Raw genomic sequence first — 12,812 nt, 5'->3', positions numbered from 1 at the left:
TGTTTCATGATCTTAATTTGGGTATTGGGAGACCCAAAATCAAGGCACAACAGTTTGAGCTGAAGCCAGTCATGTTCTAGATGGTTCAGGCAGTGGGCTAATTTAGTGGAATGCCTACCGAAGGTCCTCACCTTCACTTAAGACTGTTTATAGAGGTGAGCGATTCTTTCAAGCTAGTCAGAGTACCCGAAGATTCACTACGATTAAAGCTATTCCCATATTCGATAAGGGATAGAGCTTTAGCCTGGTTGAACTCATTGCCACCACAATCCATTACTATTTAGCAAGAGTTAGCAGAAATATTCCTCATGAAGTATTTCCCACCTAGCAAGAATGTTGAGTTTAGGAACGAGATTACTACCTTCCAACAAATGAATGACGAGTCCTTGTATGAGGCTTGGGAAAAAATTAAAGAATTATTATGAAAGTGCACTCATCATGGAATCTTATATTGCATTCAACTTGAGACATTCTATAGTGCTCACATGAGAATGGTAGTGGACGCTTTTGCTAATGGCGCTTTCATTTCTAAGTCTTATAACGAGGCTTATGAAATAATTGAGAGGATTTCCAATAACAATTATCAATGGCCAACCAATCGAGCAACATTGGGAAGACGAGTCGCTGGAGTACATGAAGTGGACGTTATCACTTCACTTGCATCTCAGGTATCCTCAATTTCATCGATGCTTAAAAATTTTACCACTAATGTGTTTAATAGTTTTGCAACACAACCACCCAATCAATTTGAAGACATAGCCTATGTTTATTGTGGGGAAGGACATTTGTTCGAATAATGTCCATCAAACCCAAAATTTGTGTACTACATGGGTAGTCATAACTATCTAAGGAATACAAGGACTGCAATCCAATTTTTATAACCCATCTTGGCGAAACCACCCTAACTTTTCTTGGAGTAACTAAGAGGCTTGAGAAATTAACATTTATGCACAACCTAGACCGACCCAGCCACCTGTTTTTACCCAAAAAGTTAAGAAACCAACTCAAGCTGAGCCTTTCAATAGCTTAGAGAACCTATCGAAGGCATGTATGGCAAAAAAATGATGCCACTTTAAGGAATTTGTAGAATCAAGTGGGTCAACTTGCTACTGACATTAGGAACTGACCACAAGGTGCTCTACCTAGTGATACGAATAATCCAAGAAATCCAAGGAAAGAGAATTATAAAGCATTGACATTGAGTAGTGGAAAAACACTAGAGCCCAACACTGTTGAATTTGAAGAAAAGCCAACTGATGCTCAAGATTTAGTGGAAGTCCAACTGAGTGACGAAATTCCAACTTCACTAGAACCAGAATCTACAAAATTTGATAAGGTAACTCCTGAACCAGTCAATTCTGATAAACTAACAACTTCATTAGATGCAGAATTGCCACAAAAGATGTATCAAATAGTTCCAATAAAGAATCCTCCACCACCCTACCCTCAAAGACTTCAGAAGTAGAAGCAAGAAATCCAGTTCAAGAAGTTTCTAAATGTAACACCCCTAACCTGTATCTGTCGTCGAAATAGGGTTACAGGGCATTACTGTAAAATCGTAACTTTAAAATATAGATTTAGTATCTCAACATAAACATGACATAATTCATTCATATACATGCATAACATCCTTTAATCGAGCCCTCGAGACCTCAGAAACACTTTAGAAATGATTCGTGACTAAATCAAAAATATTTGGAACATTTAAGAAAATGTTGGAAAAATTAAACTGCAGGGGTCACACGACTGAGACACACACCCATGTCTCAGGCCGTGTAACAATAGAAATAGGGACACACGACTGTGTCTTAGCTCGTGTCCATGCCGGTGTAACTCTCTGAGCTGGGTCACACGGCCAAACCACATGCTCGTGTGCCAAGCCGTGTAACTCTCGAAATGGCCACGCTCGTGTGCCAGGCCATGTGCTAGGCCGTGTAACTGTCTGATTTGAATTCCTTTAAAATGTACAGGGGACATACGGCTGAGACACACGCCTGTGTCTTAGGCCTTGTGGACATGAAATTGACCAAAATTAAGCCATTTCCATCACCCATTGCAAACATGTACCTACAAGCAATTTGCACCCATGACCACGACATCAAAACGTACCAAAATATGTATAAAATGACCAATTCACCAGACCATTAATCCATCCAACCAATATGCCAACAATGCACCTCAATTGCATTCAACCAAATCTTACCTAATCATTGAAATATTACCACATTTCATACATACTTATCAAGTCCAATACCATTTCAAAACTTACCTTATCTTGACCACATTAAAGCTATCCCATCACATAACATAATAGCCATTGAAACATGCATTAAAACTTGGCCATATTGACACATACCAACAAGGAATAAAAAATACCAAAAGCATATTAACCAAAATAACATATACATGCCAAACTATCAACCAACACTCAAACACAAGTCCACCTATACATGCCATTATAACCTTGGGGAAAACATCAAAACTACCAATATAATTGCTTGATAGTGTGATAGATCTCCGACGAGCTTCCAAATCGATCGAGCTTTCGATTATCTATAAAATATAAGAAAGAAAACTACGTAAGCATATAATGCTTAGTAAGTTCATAAAACATGAACATAACTTACCATTTCAATGCATAACTTTAAAATTTAAACATGATACTACCCAACCATAACCTTGGCACAAGCCTAAGCATCATCAACAACACATGTTAGTACACCAACTCATAATTCACTTGAATTAACATAAGATAAGTCATTATACATGAACAACATCACTTGAAATCATCAATTTCACGAACATAAAAATACTTTCATTGAACATTTCCTTTTTATTCATTTTCATAGATTCATGACATAAGTTATTTGAATAATTAGCATTCCTTCCCTTTCCATACCTATTGAACCATTCAGAACAACCTCGGATACGCAGGTTAGCTCACATGAAGTGTGCTAAAATATAGTCATAACTTTTCCTTTTCATTTCCTTTACATCGTAGCTTACACGAGATGTGAAATGGGTCTGTTCACACAAGATATAGGTTAGAATGTATGCTACACGATGCTACTCGTACAAGTTATAGAGTATCTACAAGAAATGCAAGACCTCAGCCATGTAACAACCCGTTTTCAGTGAAATCAGAACAGTGGTTTTGGGACCACAAATTTGACGTGAAAATATTTATTTTATTATTATTTTATTATCTATAGTATGTTAGTATTATCGTATAAAAATTTTGTTAAGAAATTTTACCGTTTGTATGCTTAATTTGATAAAAAAGGACTAAATTGCATAAGGTACGAAATTAGAGTTCTATAAGCAAAAAGTTCCTAATTGCTATGAATTTGGAGTTTGAGTGACCTTAAATGAAAATTAGACCACTAGTACTATTAGTGGAAAAATATGGGCACTTTTATAATGGTTTTAAAAGTTATTACTTAAGGTTAAATATGTAAATTAGTAAATAAGGTTCTAATCATCTTCAACCGAAACTAAAGAAGAAAAAAACTCCATTGTTGTGCTTTTGAAGGTTTGGCCATAGTGTCTTTGCATGTAAGTGCATTTTTGCCCCGTTTTTAATGACTTTTATGTTTTCGAGATCGTTGCAGCTTAATCTAGCTAGCCCAAGGACTAATTTGTAAAACTGTTAAAAGGTTAAGGTTGTGCCATGAATTAATATAAGTTTTTTTTGGATGTTTAATGTAAGAAAATGGATAGTTGTTGTTAGATAAACAACTTTTGTTAAGTGATTTTTGATGACTTTGTCAATTTGGGGTTGAATTGTAAAATGTGATATATTCATGGTGTAATTTGTTAAATAATGAAATGCGTGGGTTGCTAGGAGCTTGTATGAAGTTCGGCTAGGCTTGGGTAGAAATGAAATTGCATGAATTTCATTTTATGAGTTTAAGAACTAAATTATAAAGAAATTAAACTATTTGGGGCAAAAGTGTAATTTTGCCAAAAAATTGAATTTGGATTGAATTGAATAGAAAATTTATTAAATTGGTTGAATTTATTTATTTAGATCAAGATAAATCTCAGCCGGATTTAAATCGGGGGAAGGAGAAAGTCGCAGATTAGCCGATCGTACTCCCACATGTTAGTTGTCGATGTAAGTTCATAGTATTAAATTGTATAATTAAATTTCCATATGTATTTGTATTTTATAATTAAGAAGTTAAATGTTGTACTTCGATACCCTTGATTGCAGATACGTGCCCCTATTGTACTTCAGTACTGCTAAATGCACATATGTGCCGCTGTTGTACGTCGGTACCCCTGATTGTACATACGTGCCACTGTAGTACTTCGGTACCCCTGAATGCACATATGTGGCCCTATTGTACTTTGGTACGCCTGATTGCACATACGTGCCTTTGTTGTACTTCGGTACCCTTGAATACATATACGTGTCGCTGTTGTACTTCAATATCCCTGATTTACACTTATGTGTCCTTGATTACATTTCGGTAACTTCAATCACGTAAAATAAGTGTTTTATTCAAATAATGTTAAGTTAATTAATTTGCTATATTCTTACTAAGCATCATAAGCTTATACGTGTTTGTAGATCACTTTTGCTGACTTTGGATGGATCAAATCTTTGGCTCACACTATCCATTATAGTTGGTAGCTTTTGAACTCTTTAGGGTTGTGACATGTATATGTGGCTATATATGTTTATATATATATGTGTGTGTGTGTGTGTGTCTAGTTTTTTTTAGTATAATGATGAACTACTAAGTTATGTGTTTAGATACTTTACTTTCTGGGTTTGTGAATATAAATCTTTTGACTTGATATGATGTTATGAAGGCAAACACCTGTGAATGGTGTTAATGTTTGATGAATTAAGTTGTTATGTTAGCATATATATATTTGGTGCTTGAATGGTGGAAGATGGAATGGTAGTTAAAATGTATGCTATATGTTGTTCCTAGATATGTTTGAGTGAGGTTATTTTGGTATATTAGCTGTAGTTGACATATATGGCTATTTGTGCTAAGGCTACGTTAATGGATAATGAATGGCCAAATTGGTATAATGAGTGTGATTATAATATGTGAGCATGGAGGTAATTGTTGGTATGAAGTTAGTTACAAAATAGATGTTTTGTGCTTAATTTATGCAACCATTAGGTACATGTTGGATTTTGTGATTGAGGTGCCTTTTGGGCATATTGGTTGTATGAACATATACCATAATTGTTCTAGCATGATTATGCATGTTTGATTATTTGTGCAAAAGTGTTATAGGTGTATGCATGTTTTGGGTGAGAAAATTTACTTGGAAATGGCCTTTTTTTGTCCACATAGCCAGAGACACGGGCGTGTGTCTCAGCCCTTTGTAACATTCATCCGTGTGTCCTCTGTAGCTTTCAAAGGGTTGCAAGTTAGGTAGTTACATAGCTTGGTAAATGGACTAAAGTACGGGCGTGTGGCTTGGCCGTGTGACCCAAGTTAGAGAGTTACACGGGCACGGACATGGGCTGGGACACGGCCGTGTGTCCCTCTTCGAATGCCCGCACATTGTGAGACATAGGAGTGTGTCTTAGCCATGCGAGTCACACGACCGTGTGACCCCTGCAATGAAAATTTTCATCTTTTTCCAAAAAAATTTAAATGTTTCCAATTTAGTCTCGACTTGTTTCTAGCTTGTTTTTAGGGCCTCGAGGGCTCGAATGAGGGACACTATGTATTTTATTATTTGTTTTTTCACGAATGATGTTGTGAATTAAATGTTTTAAATGTTTGATAGTTTTGAAATGTAAACTCCGGTAATTCTCCGTAACCTTATTCCAACAATGGATACGGGCTAGGGGTGTTACATTTTTTGGTATCAGAGCTACAGTTTAGTCGATTCTAGGACTAATGTAGGAAATAAGAATTAGTGTATACATGCCATATATACCCTGTGATGGTGTGATGCTTTCGATCCATTTTAACAATTTGTTTATTATAGATTCAAGATGTCAGCGGAATCAAATTGAGGTGTAACACCCCAAACCCAGCCTAAACATTAGGACCGAATCTGGTGATGTCACATTGTAACACCTCTTACCCGTATCAATGCTGGAATACGGTATGAGGCATTACCAGAATAAATACACTTATAAACATATTAATCCGAGTTATAAAATTTTATCAAATTAAAACTTTCCAATTGTTATTCTTGGGTCGTTAATTATGGTTTACTTTGCTAAATATACTCACAATCTTTCACTTCCTCGTCGTATGAATTTATAAATTTTCACTTGTTGAATTCGTCCTGAGTACCTGAATTGATCTGTATCATTACATATTCTCCTATCGTCAAATTTTCCTTTTTAACTATTGTAGTATATCAATAGTTCACGGTCTGGTAAGCTAATTGTCACATACATACATTAACCATTCATCTCCCATACAGTTAACAAAATTAGCCACAAAGATAGTACAATTTTCTCTATTCGATATAAACCAAAACTTGTTATTTCTTTTCCAACAAACCTTACGAAATATACACTTTATACTAACCCAAGTTTTTAACCATTCACCCATGACATAAATGTATTTTATCCATTATTGCGAATATAGATATGCTTCACAAATCATAATTGACCTCACATAGTAACCAAATTAATTTTTATCATTTGTCAAATAGATTACAAAATAAGTTATATAACAAAATATAGATACATTTTAAACCACACAATTAAACAAATTTTCATGGCATTACATGATCATCACATATCAAAGACAAATGTTCTTGACATTTCCATCACCTAAACCGAATTAATCAATGCAACTCAATAATATAATCATCCATAAATCATTATTATCACACATATATATATCATGACTAAATTTCTTAAACATTTGATCATTTGCTTTTCAATACCGCAATAGCTCATTCAGTACCAATACGTATTTACCATTCAGTTTAACATTTACTGATTATAATCGGGCATATGACCAATTATACACAATTCATTCATACATTTTATTGTCCTCCTTCTCCTCTCCATCCCACATCCTTTATGTATATAACATGCTTAAATAGCATTATACATAATTTCACTATCCATTTATATTTAAATTTAAAGCTATCTAGTCGAGTTTCAGTCACTAAATTATATTTATCTGGAGATACAGAACTCCAAATTAAGTTCCATTAATTTTCCCCGAAACTAAACACACATATATTCCTACCATAAAATTTTCAGAATTTTTAGTTTAGCCAATTAGTACAGTTTATTCTTTAAACTTTCCTCTATTTCACTACTTGACAGCTCTGACCCCTCTTCACTAAAATTTACTTAACTCTTTGTACAGAATTAAAACGATGTTCTTGTTTATTCCTATTGAAAATATACTCATCAAGAAGTTCAAGCATGTATAGTACAAGGCATAATTTTTTTTTCACAATTTTTGGTGATTTTCCAAAGTTGGAACAGGGGATTTCCAAATCAATTCAACCCTATCTCACTAAAATTCAAATATTTCAAAATATATAACTCTTTTTCTTGCTCTATTTCATTCATGTGAAAATAGACTCATTTAGATTCAATTTCATATATTATTCAGCCCCTAATTCAATTTTCACCATTTATGGTGATTTTTCAAAGTTGCACAACTGCTATTGTTCAAAACTGTTTTATTTCTAAATTTACTCTTTTATATTTTTGATATTTCATACCATCTTACACATGGGTCGATTAAGTATCAAACCCATTATTCCTCACATAATCTTGTCCATTTCATATGTACATTCACTTTTCCAATTTCCCTGTTGACCACTCAAAATATTTTCCGTTACTCGGTGGATTCAACACTTAGCAACCACTTTAAATTTAGTGATACGGGGAATCAACACATAGCAACCCCTTTCACAATAAAAGATGCCGTGGAATCAACACTTAGCAACCACCATTATATTCAGTGATACGGGGAATTAGCACATAGCAACCCCTTTCACAATCAAATATACGGTAGAATCAGCACTTAGCTACCACGTTTATAATCAATAATTCCGGGAATCAACACTTAGCAACCCCTCGGGAATCTGCACTTAGCGACCCCTTTTTATCCAATGTATTCCGGTCTATTTTAAGTATTCAATCGGAAACCTTATTTTTTTTAACATTTTACCACCTTTCTCAAACTTAACCACATTTTTTTTACAATCTACATCAAATATTTAATCTATATTCACTCAAATCTCAACAATATATTGAATAACATTAAAACAATGCATTAATTCACATACAAACTTACTTTGGTGCAACAATATAGAAATTTAGCAATTTAGTCTTTAATCTTTTCTTTTCTTTGATCAATGTTGACTCCACTTCTTTGTTGAACTATAATAACACATTTAAATTATTTAACATGCACATTCATCAAAACAGTCCTTAACTCAAACTTTGGCGAAATTACAATTTTTCCTCTAAACTTTTGCATATTTACACATTTTCCCCAAAGCTCAGAAATTAAACTTCATCTCTTATTCTTATGTTTTATGACATACTGAATATTTTTCCCTTCTATGGCAACATCAAATTCCCACTCTAACACTTACTTATGAACATTAGATATTTTTACCGATTATGTCGTTTTACTCGTTTTCACTTAAAATCGCTTAGCAAAAGTTGTTTAACATAATTTATAGCTTTATATTCTACCATAAAACATCAAAATAAACACATTTCACCTATGTGTATTTTTCCAAATATAAACCCTAGGTTAAATTATTGCTAGAAATAGCTAAAACAAGTTACCGGGACTCCAAAAACGTAAAGAACATTAAAAACGGGGCTTAGAATCACTTACCATGGAGCTTGGAAGCTTGAAAACCCTAACTATGGCTTCTCCCCTTGCTAAATTCGGCCTTAGCTTGAAGATGGACAAATTTTTGGCTATTTTGGCCTTTTTAATTCTTTTAATTACTAAATGACCAAAATGCCCCCAACTTAAAAAAAATCCTATTTCACTTATCTCTTGTCCATTTTTGTCCAACAAGTTAACCAATGGTCTAATTACCATTTAAAGACCTCCAATTTAAAATTTCATAGCAATTTAACACATCTACCTTCTAGAACTCAACTTTTGCACTTTTTACAATTTAGTTCTTTTGGCTAAATTGAGTGCCCAAACGTCGAAATTTTTAAATGAAATTTTTACGAAATCATTCCATGAAATTTTAGACCATAAAAATATAATAAAAAATAAAATTTTTTCTCATCGAATTTGTGGTCCCGAAACCACTGTTCTGACTAGATCTAAAATCGGTCTGTTACAACTCTCCCCCTTTAGGGATTTTCGTCCCCGAAAATCTTATCAAAAAGTAGATTAATGATCTGCTTCCACTCAATACATTTCAAATTCAGACATAACTTTAGATTTTTTACTGACACTAAACATTTTAAAGTCCTATAGTTATCAAATATGTTACATAACTCTTTTCCTGCAGTTTTAACTAGAAAAATCACAAAATACCTCTGTACACTCATCAAACAGTTCAGTAACGTATGTTGATAATCAATAACTCTTTATTCAAATCAGGCTAATCATAAATGATGTTTCAGTTGACAATATTTTCGTGCAAAAGAAAGCTTCAACAATCAGATTAACTTTAATTTACCTCAATATTTCTCAATTAGAATCATTATGATAGATATAATTATGTATCAAGTCTTCAAGAATACAAATTCTTCTTTTAGATTAAACCTCAATCTATATATATACACTCAAAGTTTATTTCAAGTCCGGTAGATATATTCAAACTCATATAACCTAGACATATCATTATACATAAGCCACAACCATCATATAAAATGATATCAATTCCTATGATATCCCAAAAGATGTCTAAAAGATCAATGTCTCTCAATGTCTCTCATAGATATTAAAATCCAAAGTAATAGAAGCAATATAATCTTCACGTATATTCAATAGAACAATAGCCAGTAGAAATAAAATATTAGCCTCACTCAGACTTTACTGTCAATTTTCATATTCACACAAGGGAATAAATACCAAAAAAAGACATGGCGATGTCGAACATAACCCAAACAAACCAATAATTCTTTCATCTATTAATATGTTTAGCTAATGTTCTCATACAATAAGAATTCTTTTTGAAACTAAACAGTCACATATACTTCTGAGGATAATTGTACACACAGAATGTCTAAAAGGATTCATAGTAATTACCCATTATAGCTACTATACTCGGCTATTATTATAATACAAACATTACTTAATTGTCTAATTCTGTCATCAGAATTTTCACATTATCTCTTTACTAACAGAAATCGATCCAGAAAAACTTCCGGTTAATTTTTTTCTTTAAATAACATACCTGAATAAATTATTTAATCAGATTTAACTTCTTTTGTGACAATAAATTTGCATAATCTGAGTAGTTTTCAAAACTATCCAATATTTCATTCTTTTTATATTGTCTTCATTTGCTAATTCATTCACTTTTCTGACCACATTATTAATCTCCCGTACACAAATTTCTGTAACACTACACTCGTAAGCTTATTCAACCAAAATCTCACAAACTTTATTGTAACATTTTACTGATATGGGAGGTGAGTGTAGTAAAGCCTCATATTTATCTTGCACATAAATGCGCATAACACATACTATCACAAATAGCCAAGTCATTACTAATTTCACATTCTCAAAGCATTTAATAAACATTTTCTTTTAATCACTTTTGTTCTCAACACATAATTCATATGCCAACTCAAATCACTAATTCACAATCGAAATTTCTATATAGCATCATAATCCAAATATCATAACTCATATGCTCGTGTAATTATAACATTTATCAATAACAAAATGTTATATTCTTTGATCTATACATTTATGAGCTTCAACTCATAATCAATACATTTTCACTCAAACATTTAAGTGTTTACTTCTATACTTTTAGAATTAACTCAGTTGAAAAACATATCTGTCTCATCAAGATAATTTTCGTCATAAAACATTACTAATGAGGGGGTGATGTTGAGGTCATAAAGCTTTTAACTTGCTATCATAAATACATATATATATATGACTTTGCATTCATCATCAATGTAATATCATCATAACCACGTAATTCATTCCAAGCAAATTAACACATCTATATGTTATGAATAGTTTTTGTCACCCACAATTTCACACAATGGATTTACTTACTCGAGCTCAATATTAATATCTAATTAAATTCCAATACTTAGCTTCCATTTTACTTACCGACATTTATTCAATTAGAGAATGTCTTACAGAAATGAGTACTTCGTTTTCTCTATGCCATAGTCCAACTATGGTCTTACACATATTTACATATGGATGCCATACCCTAGCTATGGTCTTACACAGTAGCACATATCACACCAATGCCATATCCCATATATGGTCTTATATGGAAATCACATATCACATGTTGCCATGGTCCAACCATGGTCTTTTTTGTCGATTCATTAGATATCACTGAACGAAAGTACTCATTCTTGCGTTCTACTCAATTTAATCTTCCAATACAATTTTCATGCTATTATGATATTCATGGTTTAATAGTAAAGACATAAAACAAAATATCTTATTATCTTTAATTTAACAATTAAACATAAGATTCTATCATATGAACGTACTAATTTCACTTATTCAAGCGATGTACATAAACACACATTCCATCTATTTAAATAAATTCGCTAATCATATTCATTTAATCAAATATGTTTAGCACATAGCATCATATAATCACCAACATACTTAGATGAGCTTATCACAATATAAACTTTTTTTTAAACTTATGATCATCTCTTTTCATACATGAAAACGTACATTCACGAATTTTTATTCTTACCTTTCCAAATTCCAACATAACGTGAGCATATTTCATTCATCTCAATATCATTTTCAGCATTATCGAAAATAGCTAGATTGAAAATCATCTCTGTCTTAACAAAACAATTTCGTTAGAGCCCGGAGAAATCACATCATGAAGAGTAATAACATGGCATGTATAGCTAGACTCACATATGCTACGTTGGTCTGAGAACCGACTAAACCGTAGGTCTGATATCACTAAATGTAACACCCCAAACCCGGCCTAAACATTAGGGCCGAATCTGGTGATGTCACATTGTAACACCTCTTACCTGTATCAACACTAGAATACGGTACGAGGCATTACCAGAATAAATACACTTATAGACATATTAATCCGAGTTATAAAATTTTATCCAAATTAAAACTTTCCAATTGTTATTCTTGGGTCGTTAATTAGGGTTTACTTGGCTAAATATACTCACAATCTTTCACTTCCTCGTCGTATGAATTTATAAATTTTCACTTACTTGTTGAATTCGTCCTGGGTACCTGAATTGATCCGTATCATTACATATTCTCATATCGTCAAATTTTCCTTTTTAACTATTGTAGTATATCAATAGTTCACATCTGCTAAGCTAATTGTCACATGCATACATTAACCATTCATCTCCCATACAGTTAACAAAATTAGCCACAAAGATAGTACAAATTTTCTCTATTCGATATAAACCAAAACCTGTTATTTCTTTTTCAACAAACCTTACTAAATATACACTTTATACTAACCCAACTGTTTAACCATTCACCCATGACATAAATTTATTTTATCCATTATTGCGAATATAGATATGCTTCACAAATCATAATTGACCTCACATAGTAACGAATTAATTTTTATCATTTGTCAAATAGATTACAAAATAAGTTATATAACAAAATATAGATACATTTTAAACCACACAATTAAACAAATTTTCATGGCATTAC

The 12,812-nt window shown here is 32.7% G+C and overlaps 1 non-coding gene across 1 annotated transcript; it reads right to left on the bottom strand.

The window, feature by feature from the left end:
- Positions 1 to 339: 339 nt before the first annotated feature.
- LOC128042664 (small nucleolar RNA R71) lies at positions 340 to 445 on the bottom strand. Its single transcript, XR_008198179.1, has one exon. It is a non-coding gene; the product is annotated as a small nucleolar RNA R71 (small nucleolar RNA).
- Between the last annotated feature and the right edge of the window lie 12,367 nt (positions 446 to 12,812).

This window comes from Gossypium raimondii, chromosome 7 (assembly GCF_025698545.1).
Source record: "Gossypium raimondii isolate GPD5lz chromosome 7, ASM2569854v1, whole genome shotgun sequence".
NCBI lineage: Eukaryota > Viridiplantae > Streptophyta > Magnoliopsida > Malvales > Malvaceae > Gossypium > Gossypium raimondii.
Note: the sequence above shows the minus strand (reverse complement) of the source record. Positions and strands in the feature narration are given on the sequence as shown.